The following is a 15,019-nucleotide window of genomic DNA, read 5'->3' on the forward strand; positions in this document are numbered from 1 at the left end:
GGCGCTGCTGCAGAGGCATCCCCACCACCAGTGTGTGGAGAACTAGAGGAGACAGTGTCTGAGTGGCCGGGAAGCTCCCAGGAACGCCACTGGGGGGCTCCACGGGACAGACGCCCGGGCCAACCAGCCTGCCCCGACGCCAGGCACCTCCACTGAGGACCAGCTCTTCAGTCCTGACCTCAACACGGGTGAGGACATGAGGACGCAGGCGGGAGAAAGGAGATACCCGCTGCCCACCAGTCCCCCACAGCCTCTGCAGGAACCTCAGAAGCAAAGGCTGCCTCAGTGGCCTCCAATGTGCCCCTGGGACCAGGCACAGCAGGCGTGAGAACGGGAGGAAGATGACACTCGTGTGGGCTGAGCGAGGGGCTGTCGTGGAGACACAGGCCACGCCCACCCAGGCACGGCCACCTCCCCCACTGCAGCAGCCAGGACAGGCCGGGTGGGCCACGCTGCAGCCGAGAGGCGCCCCCAGCCTGGGCAGCCAGAGTGCGGGACGGGGCCGCGGGCTCAGACGGCTCTGGGAAGGAACAGATGTCTGCTTGTGGGACAGAGGCGGTCAGTCGCTGCAGCCAGGACAAGTGACCACAGACAGGCCCAAGAAGGCCCCAGCACCTCAGCTGCCAGGCATCTCCCCCCACCCCTCGTGGGGGTCTGTGATTCCAGCACCACCTCCTGAGCATGGGTGGGGACATTGAGGCTGAGACCAGAGGACATGGGTGGAAGGGCCCATGGTTTGAGTGTCCGTGCATGCTGGACAGACACGAGCCCACAGAACACACCGTGGGAATCTGTGTGTGAGACAGGGGCAGGATTTTGTGCTTTCCAGGCTCTGGGGCACAAACACACAGACAGACAGTGTGGCTGAGGCACAGCCTTGTATGTGGCTGACCCAATTTGATCTCCAGCACTTGCCAGGGTGGGACCCGGATAATCCCAGACCCCGGGGCCAGGCACCTCCCCCCAGCAGCTCTTTAGGCAATCCCAGACCCCGGGGCCAGAGCAGCAATGCATGCTGGGCCCCGCACTGTCCGCCAGCCTGGTTGTCCGAGAGCCACTGGAAGGGGCCCCCAAACCTCCAGGCACTGCTTGGGGACCCCTCCCCCCAGCAGCCACATCTCCGTGTCACGAAAGGTGCTGACGGCAACTGTTCTGGAAATAGCAGCACCAGGTCTTTCTCCGACGGCAGTCATAGGAAGATTGCTAATTTTACTACCAGTGATTATCTTGAAACAATCACGCATACAATAATGACCCGAGATCGAAAATAACTGACTGAGTCAGCTCCAGACACGGGCTCACAGGGCGCTGGCCTGGGCGCAGAGAAGCTGGGGATGAATAACCCGAAGGAAGAGAGGAAGTGCACAATTACTATGTGGAGGTGTGTTTATTCAGAAATCCCCTGCACACTGGCTGTGCGGGGGTGTCTGGCTCCATCTCGAGACCCACACACCAGTAAAGCGTACACGCACAGCGACCCGCTCAAACTTCCTCCCTCGGCCCACCTCCACCTCTATGCTCCTCAGGGGGCCCCTCGGGCGGAGGGGTGTGTGTGTGTGGTCTGAGTGTGGCGTGTGATCTGCTGCATGCCAGGTGTGGTGTGGAGGGTGTGTATGTGTGGGCTGGGGGGTGGTGTGTGCATGCCCACGTGTGCCATGCGTGGTCTCTGCATGCCTGAGTGTTCATGCATAAGCATTTTCTGAGGCATGCAGGTGTCTGCATGCTCCTCTGCTCGCCCCACAGAACTGCCAGGCTGCTGAGCAGCAGATAAAGGGGAGAAGAGCATTGCAGGGACGCTGATGGGACGGGCAGCACGCGGCCTGAAGGTCGCCCGATCTGCTCACGGAAAGACTCGCTGAAGGAAAAGGAAGCCGTCAACATCGGCGGTTGGAATGAAAGTGATAGGCACACAGAACTTCTTTGAGGTGAAACATGGTCTCACCGATTAGCGTGGGTCGCTGAGTCCAGCTGCGCACGGCTCTCCACTGAGTCGGCCAGACTGGCCTGGATTTTCCCAATCGGAACAGTGACTTCAGGCCACTCACTCGCTTCAGTCCCCAGCACACTGAAGTGACTGGGACATGTCAGTGCGACATTTGGCTCTGCAAAGAGCAAGTGCTGCGAGCCAAGGGGAGACTGGCTCCTGCAGGCCCTGCCTCCCCCCACACACACCCCGGGAGGTGTGCGGTGGCCCCAGAGCCAAGCCCCGGGTCCAACAGCCGCTCGGTGTGGAGGTCCCTGCAGGAAGCTCCCGGCCTGGGTGCAGGCTCTCGGCAGAGAGCCACGTTAGTGACAAGGATGCTGGGCGAGCACTTGTTGCTGGGCAGTGATTCACACGCAGGGGAGCCCCACTGCTCACTCCACTCCCCCGGCAGATGAAAGGCCACACGCTCCACTCTGAACAGAGACTGTGTGTGGACACGCTGAGCTCCAGGGACTGCCTGCACGGACTCTGCACCAAGCCCCAGACAGGCAGAGAAGCTCCCTCCCGGGGCTCAGCCCACGGCCGAGCTGACCAGTCCAGCTGACTCCTCGGGGGGAGACACAGCCCAGCAGCCCAGCGCCGCCAGCCCTCCGCCGGACAGTCCCTGCAGACGAGGCTTTGAGAGTGAGCTGAGGGGTGACCCGGGCTCCTGGACGCCCTCGTCCAGCACGACTGTGGCCACCAGAGCCCCTAACCTTCGCAGCCCTCCGGCCCCCTGCAGTCACCTCTGGCAAAGCCGAGGACGGGCCCGGGGGTGGCCCTGAGCCCCGGTGTCTGCTGCAGGAGGGGCTGCGGCTAACCAGGCACAAAGCCCCGCAGCACTTGCCAGCCCACCTCTCCCTCTGCTGAGCTCGGCGCTGCAGCTGGTGGTGGCCGAGAGCGAGTGGCTGCTGCACAAAGGGGGCTGCACCCCGCCTGACAGATCGAGCAGAGGTTTCTGGGGCTGCATGCTGACCCTGCAGCCCCCCAGGCATGCTGCGAGCTGCTGCAACTGAGCCAGACCCAGAGAGCAGCCAGGCAGGGCTTGCAGCGCAGACCGCCTGGCCTCGGTCGTCATGGGGACGGCAGCTGACAGGAGCCCTAACTGCCTCCCCACAATGACGGCCGGGCAGCGCCGGAGCCGGCACGTCTGTCGGAACCCACCGGTCTCTCAGTGCCCGGCAGACCGACTCGGGACCCGGCGGCTCCCCGCTTCCCTCGGGGGGCAGGGTGCCCAGCTGGGGCGAGGGAGGGCTGGGGAAACCATGGTGCAAAGACCGGGAAGCTGCCCGGGGAGCTGCGGGCAGGGCTCCTGCTGCCGCTGACCGCTGCCCCGGGGAGCAAAGTGAGGCACGAGAAGCCCGACTCACCGAGGCAAGACTCCTACACGGCTCGCCGCGTTTCCACGCACACGAGCAGAGCTTCTCGGCAGGCGCAGGACGAACCCCGGAGGAAGGCTCAGGTCATTGCCGGGAGGAAGGCTGGCGACGCGGGAGCGAGTATCCGCGGGCGGCAGCTCTGCCCGACGAGTGCACTGCAGCGGTAGCAGGCACAGGACGGCGATGCATGTCCCATCTATTCCAGCCTCACAGAAAACATGGATCTGGACCGGCTTCCATGTGGACGTGGGGGCCTGCCGCACCGAGCCCCGCGGGCAGCTCCCGGGCTAATAGAATTAGCTGTGGAGACGGACGCCTTAATTGTCCTGCAGCGGGCTCCCCCAGGACATCAATTACAGAAGCAGGTGCCTCTCCTCCTGTCTCTCCAGATGAACGTCTGTAATCGCATCTCACAGATGATCCCTGTTTAGACACGAGCCAGCTATTGTGATGATATCATTGCTGGAGGAGCCATAAATGGGCAACTTCCTCGGAGCGTCAGCAGGCTGACGACACGGCTCTCCAAAGTGAGTGGGCTGCGTGCCACCCGTGCAGCTCTGCCCACGGCATGCAGAGGCCCCTGCCGGGAGCCCCCTCCCCCCCCCCCCCGGGCCCCGACGGGGAGGACATCCCAGACAGGGAGGAAGGGAGGTGGCAGGCGGCCGCTGTGCCCGTGGGTCTCCCTTGGGCCCTGGGAGCCAGAGCACTGGGTCTCGTCACTGCCGACCTCACCCCCACGCCCCCTGCACATGGCTCTCACTTGAGGGAGGAATGTCCAGGAAGCTGGGAACTCCGGGGTCTCACCAGGCCATGGAGCCCTCCACCCAGTCTGCACCACGGGGCCAGCTCTGGCACTGCCCATGGTGCCATCTCACCTGCTACAGGAGACCTTCCAGGCACCCACCCCTAGCGGACCCACCCCCACCTCCATGCCTGGAACATTCAGGGAAAGTTGGCCCTGCAGGGGTCCGAGCTCAGCTTCTGGCACCCATGAGTGCTTCGGGGAGTCTGTGGGTGTCACCTCAAGGGGGTTCAGATCCCAGCAGCCCTTCCCCGAGAGCGGGTGTCTTGGCTATGCCCAGGGGAGACCCTGTATGGGGTCCAAGCCACCCATGGAAAAATACCCCATGCACTGGGGCTCTGCCCCCTCCTGAAATCAGTAGGACCCAAAGCCAGCTGGCCAAGTGTGCCCGCCACATGGAGCCACAGGGTAGGGGCCCTGGAGAACCAGGCCCAGGCCGAGGGGCCCTCCCCTTGGGGACCCCACAGTTTGCATCTGCCTGGGAGCTGGAAAGGTGGTCTCTGACTGTTCTGGCACCTCCAAGACCACCCTAGTTGGAGCAGGGCTTCACCATCCCCTCACAGCCCTGCAGAGAGAGCACGTGCTGGGGAGGGTAGAAAGGAAGACAAGCAAGACCCCAGCGACCTACATGCAGGTGAACGAAGGCAGCTGATAGCTGTGCCAGCTCATACATACACACACACACGCGCGCGCACTCATGCACTCACATGCACTCATACACACATACTCATATGGTCACACACTCATACACCCACTCATATACACACATACACTCAGACACACATTCACACACTTTCACACATTCACATTCATTCATCCACACACTCATATCCATCCACACACTCAAGTACACTCACATATATAAGCACATTCATACACACACTCACACAATCACACATACACAGTCACAATCATACACTCACGACATACACATATACTCACTCATACTCATATACACTCACGTATAATACAGACACACTCATATACTCTCACATACACACATTCTCACACATATCAACGCTCATACACACACATGATCACTCACATACACACATTCACACTCATATACACTCAGAAACACACGCTCATGCTCTCCCTCTCCCTGTCTCTCTGTCTCACACACACACACAATGTAGACGAGGGAGTCTGCGGGAGAGATGGCACCAGGCTGGGTGGCAAGGCTAGGGCCTGCTGGCCCAGGATCAGTGGCCGTGTGCAGAAAGAATGGGAAGCAGATGTGGCCTGCTCCAGTCACCGAGAAGGTGGGGATGGCAGGATGGGGAGTTGGTACCGGGAATGCACGGGTCCCAGAGCGCACAGATGGGCCCGGAGCCCTCACTATCACCATGGAGGGAACCCCTCATCACCTCCAAGAGCAAGGGTTCCGCCTGCATCTCCTTTGCTGCATAACACACATCCTCGAGTCACCTCAGTGGACTCTGCAGGAGACCGATGCTCAGCTGGCCAAAGTGCAGTGGGATGTGCTCCAAAGTGTCTTCAAACAGCCCCACTGTGGACATGACCTGATCACCTCCAGCCCCATGACAACTACTAAACTGGGTTTCAAGTGGCCCTAGAGTTACCTGACCTCCCCTTGGCTTGGCGTTTTTGTTCTCCACACGTGAATCGCCCCTGTTGAATCATACTGAGACACTTGGGTGGTGGCAAGAGTCCGCACACATCTCAGAGCCACACCCACACATCACGATGCACACCCTAGTTTAGAGACAGCCACCACGACAGAAGAGAACTCATTCAAGCTGGGACTGAAGCTCTACAACCCACTGACCTGCAGGAACAGACAGAGGCTGCCCCTGCTGCATTTCCTAACAGTCCATGAACTTCAACTCACAACTGTGTGCTCACATCACAATCACTTGCTGACTTGAGTCACAGCTACCAGCTTACAGACGAAACCCTTCGGCTGACACCTCCCAGTCAGCCACTTAGGGCGACGGGCAGTGTCTTCTGACACTCCTACAGGGAAGGGTCTGGACCCCCAGTGTGGTGTCTGATTTTTCAGGGCCTCTCACACTGCATTTAGTTTCTGCATGGAGTTTCCCATTATAAAGATTTGCCGCAGTGTTCCTGGTAATATTCACTGGACGATTACAACACCAAAGAGAAAGTGGGGCTCTGTCTATCAGTTGGGAGTGCAGTTCACCTCTGACTGCAGGGGTCCAGTCTGACCCCAGCAAGCATGGCATGATTCCTGTCCCCCAGGCCACGTGGTGGCCTGATACAAGACTTGCACCGAGAGCCCCGTCTTAGGGGGCACAGGCTGGATGTTTCGTGTTGGGACCTGCAGGGCAGGAAGAAACAAAATTCTTCTCCCAAATGCACAGCCAATGAGAGCAACGGTAGGAAACGCAACATGGAAAACCCAAAATCCAACTTAAAAGGACACGTCCCCCGCAATGCCGATGGGAAGGTAGAAGGAAGCTGTCCAGCAGCACTGCAGGAACCCAATGCCCACTCACAGAATTGTCACTAGAATAAGACTCTGGGGCATCGGGGAACCACAGGAGGGCAGGAACATACTGTGGGGCTACGTACAGCAGCCATAAGGCTCCTGACGTCCTGTCACATGATCCATCTGACGGAGCCACTGAACCCAAAGCCACAATGAGAAACAACAGGGACTGGTGTCCCTCTAGCACGGACATCGCCAAGGTCACTCCCAATCGTGGGTTGTGCGTGAGATACTGTAACACGGCTGCACCTAAGACTCTCACCCGGGAGTCTCAACACAGCCTCCTGGCCCCAAATCACACCGTACCCTTCCCATCAAGCCTCTGTGCCCAGACAGGCGTTACTGCCCTTTCACTTAAAGGGTCAGGAGCTGGGCCAGCAGATGGGAGTTTGGGCCAAAACCCAGGAACTAAGACTCAGGACCCAGCACAGAGATGCCCCAAAACCTCCACCTCACACTCCCTCACCGGAGAAGCTCAGGGTCAACCAGGCCAGGGAACTGCCCCACGGTCTGTTTCTAACGGTGAAGAAGAAGATCTGACACTGAGAAAGGAAGCCCTGGCACCACGCGTGATAGGGAGGGTGTGCCGAGAGGACTATTAAACACAAACTCTACCAGGAATAGAGTTTAAGCAGAAATACAGATTAGCCAGGAAAAGCCACCACCTGCCCCTAGGCAGAGACCCAGGAACCAGGACATCCATCACACTAACACTTGGAGTGGGAAGAGGGGGCTGAAAGGATCCAGAACATTTCTACCTCTCCATCCTCTGACTTAAAACAAAGTTTTTTTGCCAGTTGAATAAATTCAAACTCATAATGCCCTCACCCCTTGCCCCCCCACCCCTTGCTGCCTGCCCTGACATAAACTGCCCTCCTAAATCACAAGCAAAATCATATCACAAGCCTGTGAGTGTCCTGAAATGCTGGTTGTTCCTCAGAATGTGGTTTCACAACACCACCTTTTTTTAAAAAAAAAATTTTGGGGTCACACTCGTCAATGCACAGGAGTTACTCCTGGCTCTGCACTCAGGAATTACCCCTGGCGGTGCTCAGGGGACCATATGGGATGCTGGGAATTACCCGGGTCAACCGCGTGCAAGGCAAACACCCTACCCGCTGTGCTATCACTCCAGCCCCCACAACACCAGCTTTGCCACTGTGTGTGCTCCACGGCTTCTGTTTTCTAGAACATACTTCAGGAAGAGGTCCCCATCAACATCAGAGATGTTCACCATGACAGAGGTTACGAGCACAGGGCCTCAGCATCTGCTTCTTTGAGAGCAGACGGCATTTGACTTCGGGTGTGTGATTCAATGCTCAGTGAAGAAAACACTATTTCTGGGTGCCATGCACAAAGAAGGGTATTATTATTTTGTTGTAGTGCTTTTAATAAAACAGCCCCATTAATGAAAACAATAGGTAAGGAGAAATATTTCTAGGTAGATTATGGCTTTTATTTGCAATTTGATTATTAAGGCTAGGTTTATTTCTTTTCTTTTTTTCAGCCCTTCAAGGAGTTTAAAAACATTGAGAGGCTATAGAGATAGTACAGGGCTGAAGGCATTTGCCTTGCATGTGTCAGCCCAAACCAAGTATATGTGTGTGTACATATATATCTCACACATACACACATATATATACATATATAAATACATAAAATGTATAAAATGTATATCCATAAAGCTACACATAATTTTAGTTCCTGCTGAGAAGTTATGGCAATTTGGTTTTATGTAAGGTAAGAATCCATTCATTAGCAGATCATTCTTGAGTATAATATGTGAGGAGAATTACAAATTATTTAACATTATTTATTTTTATAGCACAGCAGGTAGGGTGTTTCCCTTGCATGCGGTCAACCTGGGTTCGATTCCTCCATCCCCCTCGCAGAGCCCGGCAAGTACCAAGAGTATCTTGCCCACATAGTAGAGCCTGGCAAGCTCCCTGTGGCGTATTTGATATGCCAAAAACAGTAATAACAAGTCTCACAATGGAGACATTACTGGTGCCCACTCGAGCAAATCAATGAACTATGGAAGGACAGTGCTACAGTGCTATTTATTTATATACTGTTAAATAATTTTATGAAAAACATTCAGAAAATAACATGTACTATATTTCATATGTAACATCTACAATACACTGATTACCTTGATACCTTTGGCTCCCAAATTGTTAATGATAGTAAAATTGGCCCAGACGCTGACCACAAACCTAAGATCTCTGTCTAAGAACACTAATTCATTCACCACAGACACTGAAATAGCAACATAGACATTTTAAAGCCTGGGTTTGGACACAGGATGAGACAGGGCTATGTCTGGCTTGTACAAAGTCTCTACGGGTGTCCCCCACCGGGAAAAGAGGAGGTGCAGACTGCCAGCAAACACTGCAGCAACCCTGACTTTCAGGGTCAGTCCCGCCAGAGCAGGGCAGACCAAGGTGCTCCTGCACCAGCCCTGGGCATCTGTACAGAGAGGCCTGAACCAAGGGCCTCTTCCATACAAGGACCCTTTAGTTTCTGGAAAAGAGAAACCCATAACATCACTTGCTCTGAAATCAGGCTGGAACAACTTCCTATAAACAGAAAAGGAATGTGTCCTGTTAGTACGGGGAAGGAAACTACAGGGGTAATAATAATGAAATATTAAAGTGCAGTTCTCAACATCATAATGACTTTTGCAGCTTGCCCTCCCCCCCGCCTGGTTACTCACTCGGTTGCTATGGCAATATCCTATCAGCCTTCATGACACTGGGCAGGAAAGTCTGTGGCCCTTGATGGTGGCTCCATGTTTGGGCATGTGGGCATGTGGGCCTAGCTCTGCCCTGGATGCTTCTTGGAAATAATCCACACATGTGTGGTCCACGGGCACAGAACGGGAGGCAGCTCAGATCACACCTGGTGCTCAGGGTTACTCTCGTGGGGGGTCAGAGTTAGACAGCACCATTCCCCCATATAGTATGTGCTGTACTTCGAGTACACATGAGATGTGTATGCCCAAAATGTGAGTGGGGTATGTGTCTGCAAGGAGTGTATGCTTGAGTGTACTATGCACAAGGTATGGATGTGCATGAGGTGTGTAAAGTATGAGTGTGTATAAGGTGTGAGTATATGCAGGGGATGTGAGGGTGGTTGCATGAGGTGAGTGTGAATGAAGGTATACATGAGTTGAGTGTATTTGGGGATGTGTAGGTGAGGGGTGTGTGCATGAGGTGTGAGTGTATGAAGCTGTGAGTGTGTAGGGGTACTGTGAGGTGTGAGTGTGTGTAAGGTATGAGTGCATGTGAGGAGAGTGTGCATGGGTGTGTGTATGTGAAAGATATGTGTGAGGTGAAGTGTGTGTGAGGTGCACACAAAGTGAGTGCTCTAGGGTGTGTGTGCATGTAAGGTGTGAATGTGCTGTATGTGAAGGATGTGTGTGAGGTGTTGAGTGTGTGAGGTGTGTGTGTGTGAAGGATGTGTGTCAGGTATGAGTGTGGAGGTGTGTGTGTGAGGTGAATGTGTGTGAGGTATATGTAGTGTGAAGAATATGTGTGAGGTGTCTGAAAGGTGTGTGTGTGTGTGTGTGTGAGGTGTGTATGTCTGTAAAGAATGCGTGTGAGGTATTTGCGAGGTGTGTGAGGATTGTGTGTGTGAGGTGCTGACTGTGTGTGAGGTGTATTAGTGAAGAATGTGTGTGAGGTGTTTGCGAGGTGTGTGTCTGAGGTGTATGAGATGTATGTGTGGATCTGTGTAGCTTTAGTGTGTGAGGAGTGAGTGTGCTCTAGGGATGTGTGTGCTCTCTCAACCCTTGAAGCTTGCATGAGGAAGCACTGTATACATTAGCAAGACCTGCAAAGAAGTGAGCTCCCAAAGGGCTGAGCTGGTCAATGGAAGAGAGAAGGTGCCACATCAGGTGCCACGGGACCCCACCACAGCCTTGTTCCCATGTCGTGGCTTTAGAACAGCCCCAGATTACCATATAAGACAACGTGGAGCTTCACCTCTGTCGACCTGGACACAGCTCTGTGATCCAGGGATGTGACCTTGGGTCTAGGAGCAGGAAAGCACAGGAACAACCACACAGGTGAAGACCCTGTGAGAAGCCTCCGCAGCAGACTGCTCCAGCGCTATCTATGCTCGTGTTGGTGGGCTCAGCCTGGTGTCCCTGGGCTCACTGTCCGTGCAGACCAGGACACCCAGGAATGCAGGCAGAAGCATTCTAGAAACATGAAGCCAGGGATGGCTCCCTGACTCACCCACAATTCCCTCCTCTGAACCCGCTTCTCATGCTGGAGCTGTTGCAGATGGTCGCCTCACTGACTGGGGTCACATAAAGTTTGGCAGCAGTGAAAGGTTTCTGAACACACAATGAGCAGATTTCAAGAGCAGTGGCTGAACTCTGAATGTCTCAAAGCATTTGGCATGATGACCTGAGTAAACACACGCCTTAGCATGTGTAGAGAGGAGAACATGCAGGAAGGAGGGGACGGAGAGAAAGGGAGGACAAAGGGAAAGTGGAGGTTCCTCAGCAGTAGGTGCCCACCAGGGCTCGGGGGTCTGGTGGTGACATGCAGCCTCATGTGTTGGGGGCACGAGTAGGAGCCCACATGCTGGTGAGGTGACAGGGCTCCCACACCCCTGGAAACCCCTGTGCAAGTGCTGCCACAGTACTGTGCTCTCCCCACAACAGCCTCGGTGCTGACCAGGAGCAAACAGCCCTCCAGAAGCTCCTGGTAAGTGAGCAATCTAAACTCCTCACATGTTCAAACTCTCTGCAGACGTCTTCCCTCCCCTGATTTACTTATGGGAATGTATCCTCAAACAGAAGGGACACATGCACACAAATTTGTCAATCTCGTATCAATTTCATCTTGAAAATTCTGATTCATCACACATCCTGAAAGGCCGAGGCCCTGCAGAAGGGGTTTGGACTCAATCCAGTAAGATGATGCATTTTGACCCTTGAATCTGTTCATGTCCCTTAAATGCAAGTGTGAAAATCACTTCTTCACGTTTATGGGCACAGTGAATCTTAAAGCCAAACGTGCCTGGGAGAATCTCATTCAAGCTGCTCCCATTGGAGGAAGAAAGGAAATCACACAGGGAGGGGCCTGCCCAGCACCAGGTCTTCCCATGGGCTGCAGGATGCCCTGACTCTGGTGCAAACAGCAGCGGCTGGTACCATGTGGAAGTCCTGGGTACCAGCTTTCCCGAGCACACGCCCGAGCAGACGAACCTTTCGCCCTGCGCCCTGCTGGCCCTGCACCACAGCAGGCAGGAAAGGGGGATGTGCACAGTCACCAGCGGCCAGGTGCCTCGAATCTCCTGGGCCAGCCTCGGTGTAAAGGGCAGACAAGTCTAGTGAAACTCCGGTAGAATTTCCAGAGCCAGCAATTACACGAAGCGGGCGGAGACCCAAGCTGAGAGGACCCGGGAAGCAGATTCAGCTTCTTCCTTATGCATTTGCTTCCTGATGATCCAGGACAATTATTCAATTTCTGGGAACCTTCCTGTCCTTCCTGGTAAATCAGATCATACCCTGAGATGATGGGGGCGGAGGGGACCACCAGGTGCACTGTGAAGCCGCCGCCCATAGAGCCATGTGTGGGCCACACCATCTCTACCAAGAGTGCCTTAGTTTGTGGGGAGAGGACTAGCGCTCAGGTACCTGAACAGCTGCCTTTCCTGTGAGGCTCCCCGTGCCGACCCCACCGCAGCAGGGAGGATGCATGCCCAGGCCCAAGGCATCTGGGACTCACACAGAGAGGAAAGACTCAGGCACCTTTCCTCACAGAACAGGCACGTGGAGCCACGGAAGAGAGCTGAGATTCCCCCAAACACCTGCAAAATGGCGACACCACAAAGGGCCAAGACAATTCAAGGAGGAGGGAGAAATATTTCCAGTGGTGGCCCTGAGACAACTGGATTCCTGCATGCAGAAGGAGGACTCGGGGCACTGTGATCCAGCAGCTACCACAACGAATTCAGCGTGGACACAGGTGGGAGATGCTGGAATCACGCTCCCGGGACATGTCCCGACTGTCTTGGAGTTCCTGAGATTAGACCCAGAGAGGGGCCTGGGATTCACCCACACTCCACTCTGTAAGCACCAGCAGGAAAACTAGAAGACAACCCAGAGAACAGGGACATGCCTGCAAATCACAGTGACAGGACCTCTGCTCCACCCACAGCTCCCACCATTCAGTACTAAGAAGGCAGAGCGTCAGAGTAGAACGTCCAAAGGCACATTAAAAGAAGCCAGTATCACTGGTCATGAGGGAAGTTCAAACTCAAGTGTGCTGAGGATGCTGGTGCACTTTAAGTCTCGACAAGGAACATGGGTACGAGTGAGGATGAAGACAAGGGATACCTGCCCTCACTCGCTGTTGCACAGTGACCAGAGGGACTGTGACCTGGCCACACACTCAGGAGCGCTGAGTTCCCTCGTCCACTCGGCATTGCTCACAGCAGAACCACCCAAACTATCGAGAACCTGGAGACAAGTCAAATGTCCATCAGCTGATGAGCAAGTAATCAATCTTCATCTATCTGTGCAGCAGAAGGTTGTTTGACATTAAAAAGTACTCGCATGTCCTCACAGGCCAGCCTGGAAGTCTTGCCAAGGGAGAGAAGCCAGAACCTCAGGTACCAACGTCAGCCTTTGACAGAATGGTTCGGAGGAAAGAGACAGCACCTGGGCTAGTTGTGGGGCGGCAGTGACAGCCAGGGGAGCTGGGGCCAGGGGCAACTTTGGAGGGATTAAAAACGCCCTGGAATTAGAGCATGGCAAATGTGCTGAAAACCCAGAACTGTGCATCTGAGATGAGTAAATTTTACAGTATCTGAGGATCAAGCTGTTTGCAGAAGCTACATTATCGTTTAATACAGAGAAGCACTGAGAGCAAAGCAGAGCCAGCCTCCCAGCCCCGTGTGCACACACCGAGGGTGAGGGCCGGCTCTCGGGGGCTCCACGCGGAGCAGGGAAGTAATAAACTACAAATCCCACCTTCCACGAGCATTACTGCTCGTCAAGAGCTGGGCGGGGATGCCAGTGCTCTGATGTCCACAAAACCCCACAGGGACCCCACAGGGACAGTAAGAGGGACACTCCTTCCTCCACAGCACGTGCCAGAGCATGCACACACATGCACACAGACACAGACACATGTGTGCATGCACACAGCTGCACTCACAGATACAGATGTCCACATGCAGAGACACACTGACACATGTGCACACAGACACGTTACACAATCACACATGTGTGCACAGATACACAGAAAAATAGGCAGAAACACACTGACACACACATTGATATACACACAGATACACTGACACACATAGACGCAGACACACAAAAATACACATAGACACAGACACGCAGTGTCTGATACACACAGTAACACAGAGACACAGAGACACAACATACACATACAGAGGCACACTGTGTGTCTGATACACAGACACTATCACACATACACACGCAGAGACACAAACATACACATACCGAGACATACTATATGTCTGACACACAGACACTATCACACAGGCTGTGAGTGTTATGGCTGGGCCCTCTGCTTATTGAGTTCTGTAGGATGATTCTGCCAGTGAGCCCCCGGGGCTCACCTAAATACCGACATGCCATGCATCCCGCAGGGGAGGGGAGAGAGGGTGCAGGTCATAAGGTCAAGTCCAAAGAAACCACTTCCCAGGAGGGCCAAGACTCCGAGAGCCCCATCAGACACACACCCCCAGCCCCCAAGAAGAGGGGCAGAGCAAGCTGCACGATGCAGATTCCATTCTGGGGAATGAAAGAGGCTGTTTAAATAAAGGCGTCGGAAACAAGATGATTAAACTCATATTACGCTTCACAAAATGTTTCTATGAATAATGACCTGCCTCTATTCCCTCACAGATTCACTGGAACCGGGCAGCTCCCACACTGCGGGCGGCTTTTCAGTCACCGTAATTAAAAACACTCAATGAACATGAGGCCCGGCCCGGCCCCACCTCCTCCCCTGCCAACAAAATCAAAGGGGGTGCGGCTGCAGGGGTTCCCGGGGACCTTCCGAGGTGCTGGCTGGAAAGGTGAGCCAAAGACAAAAGCCCCGTCCCTCCCTGGGGCAGGCTGTCTGCTCTTGGAGAACAAGAAACCAGACGTGATTTCTAATTTGTGGACAGAAGGGGGAGGCCTGGGTGAGGGGCCGGGGGGGGGGGCCCATAAATAACATAAGGAGAGCGTGGGGCAAGCGGGGTGGGGAGTCGCAGGGGCAGCAGGGGCCGAGCCCCTCCGGGACTCCCTGGCCCACCAGCCTGGCAGGCAGGAGCACGGCCCATCTAGGGCACACGAGACTCTGCAGTCCAGCTGGGAGCCCCAGAGGGAAGCTGCACCCACTGAAGGTGGGCAGGCGCCCGCA

General features: G+C 54.9%; 1 protein-coding gene across 12 annotated transcripts in view; it reads right to left on the bottom strand.

Moving 5' to 3' along the window:
* Positions 1 to 15,019, bottom strand: part of DLGAP2 (DLG associated protein 2) — a 256,731-nt gene that overhangs the window by 128,797 nt on the left and 112,915 nt on the right. For 2 of the 12 annotated variants that reach the window (XM_004620503.2, XM_055123935.1), the window contains exon 1: positions 3,334 to 3,756. The exons of 9 other annotated variants lie outside the window; for them this stretch is intronic. The gene's annotated coding sequence lies outside the window, so the exon portion shown is untranslated. Of the gene's footprint in view, positions 1 to 3,333; positions 3,758 to 15,019 lie in introns of those variants that run through there. One more of the 12 variants, XM_055123934.1, reaches the window with a different exon arrangement.

This window comes from Sorex araneus, chromosome 1 (genome assembly GCF_027595985.1).
Source record: "Sorex araneus isolate mSorAra2 chromosome 1, mSorAra2.pri, whole genome shotgun sequence".
In the NCBI taxonomy this organism is placed as follows: Eukaryota; Metazoa; Chordata; class Mammalia; order Eulipotyphla; family Soricidae; genus Sorex; species Sorex araneus.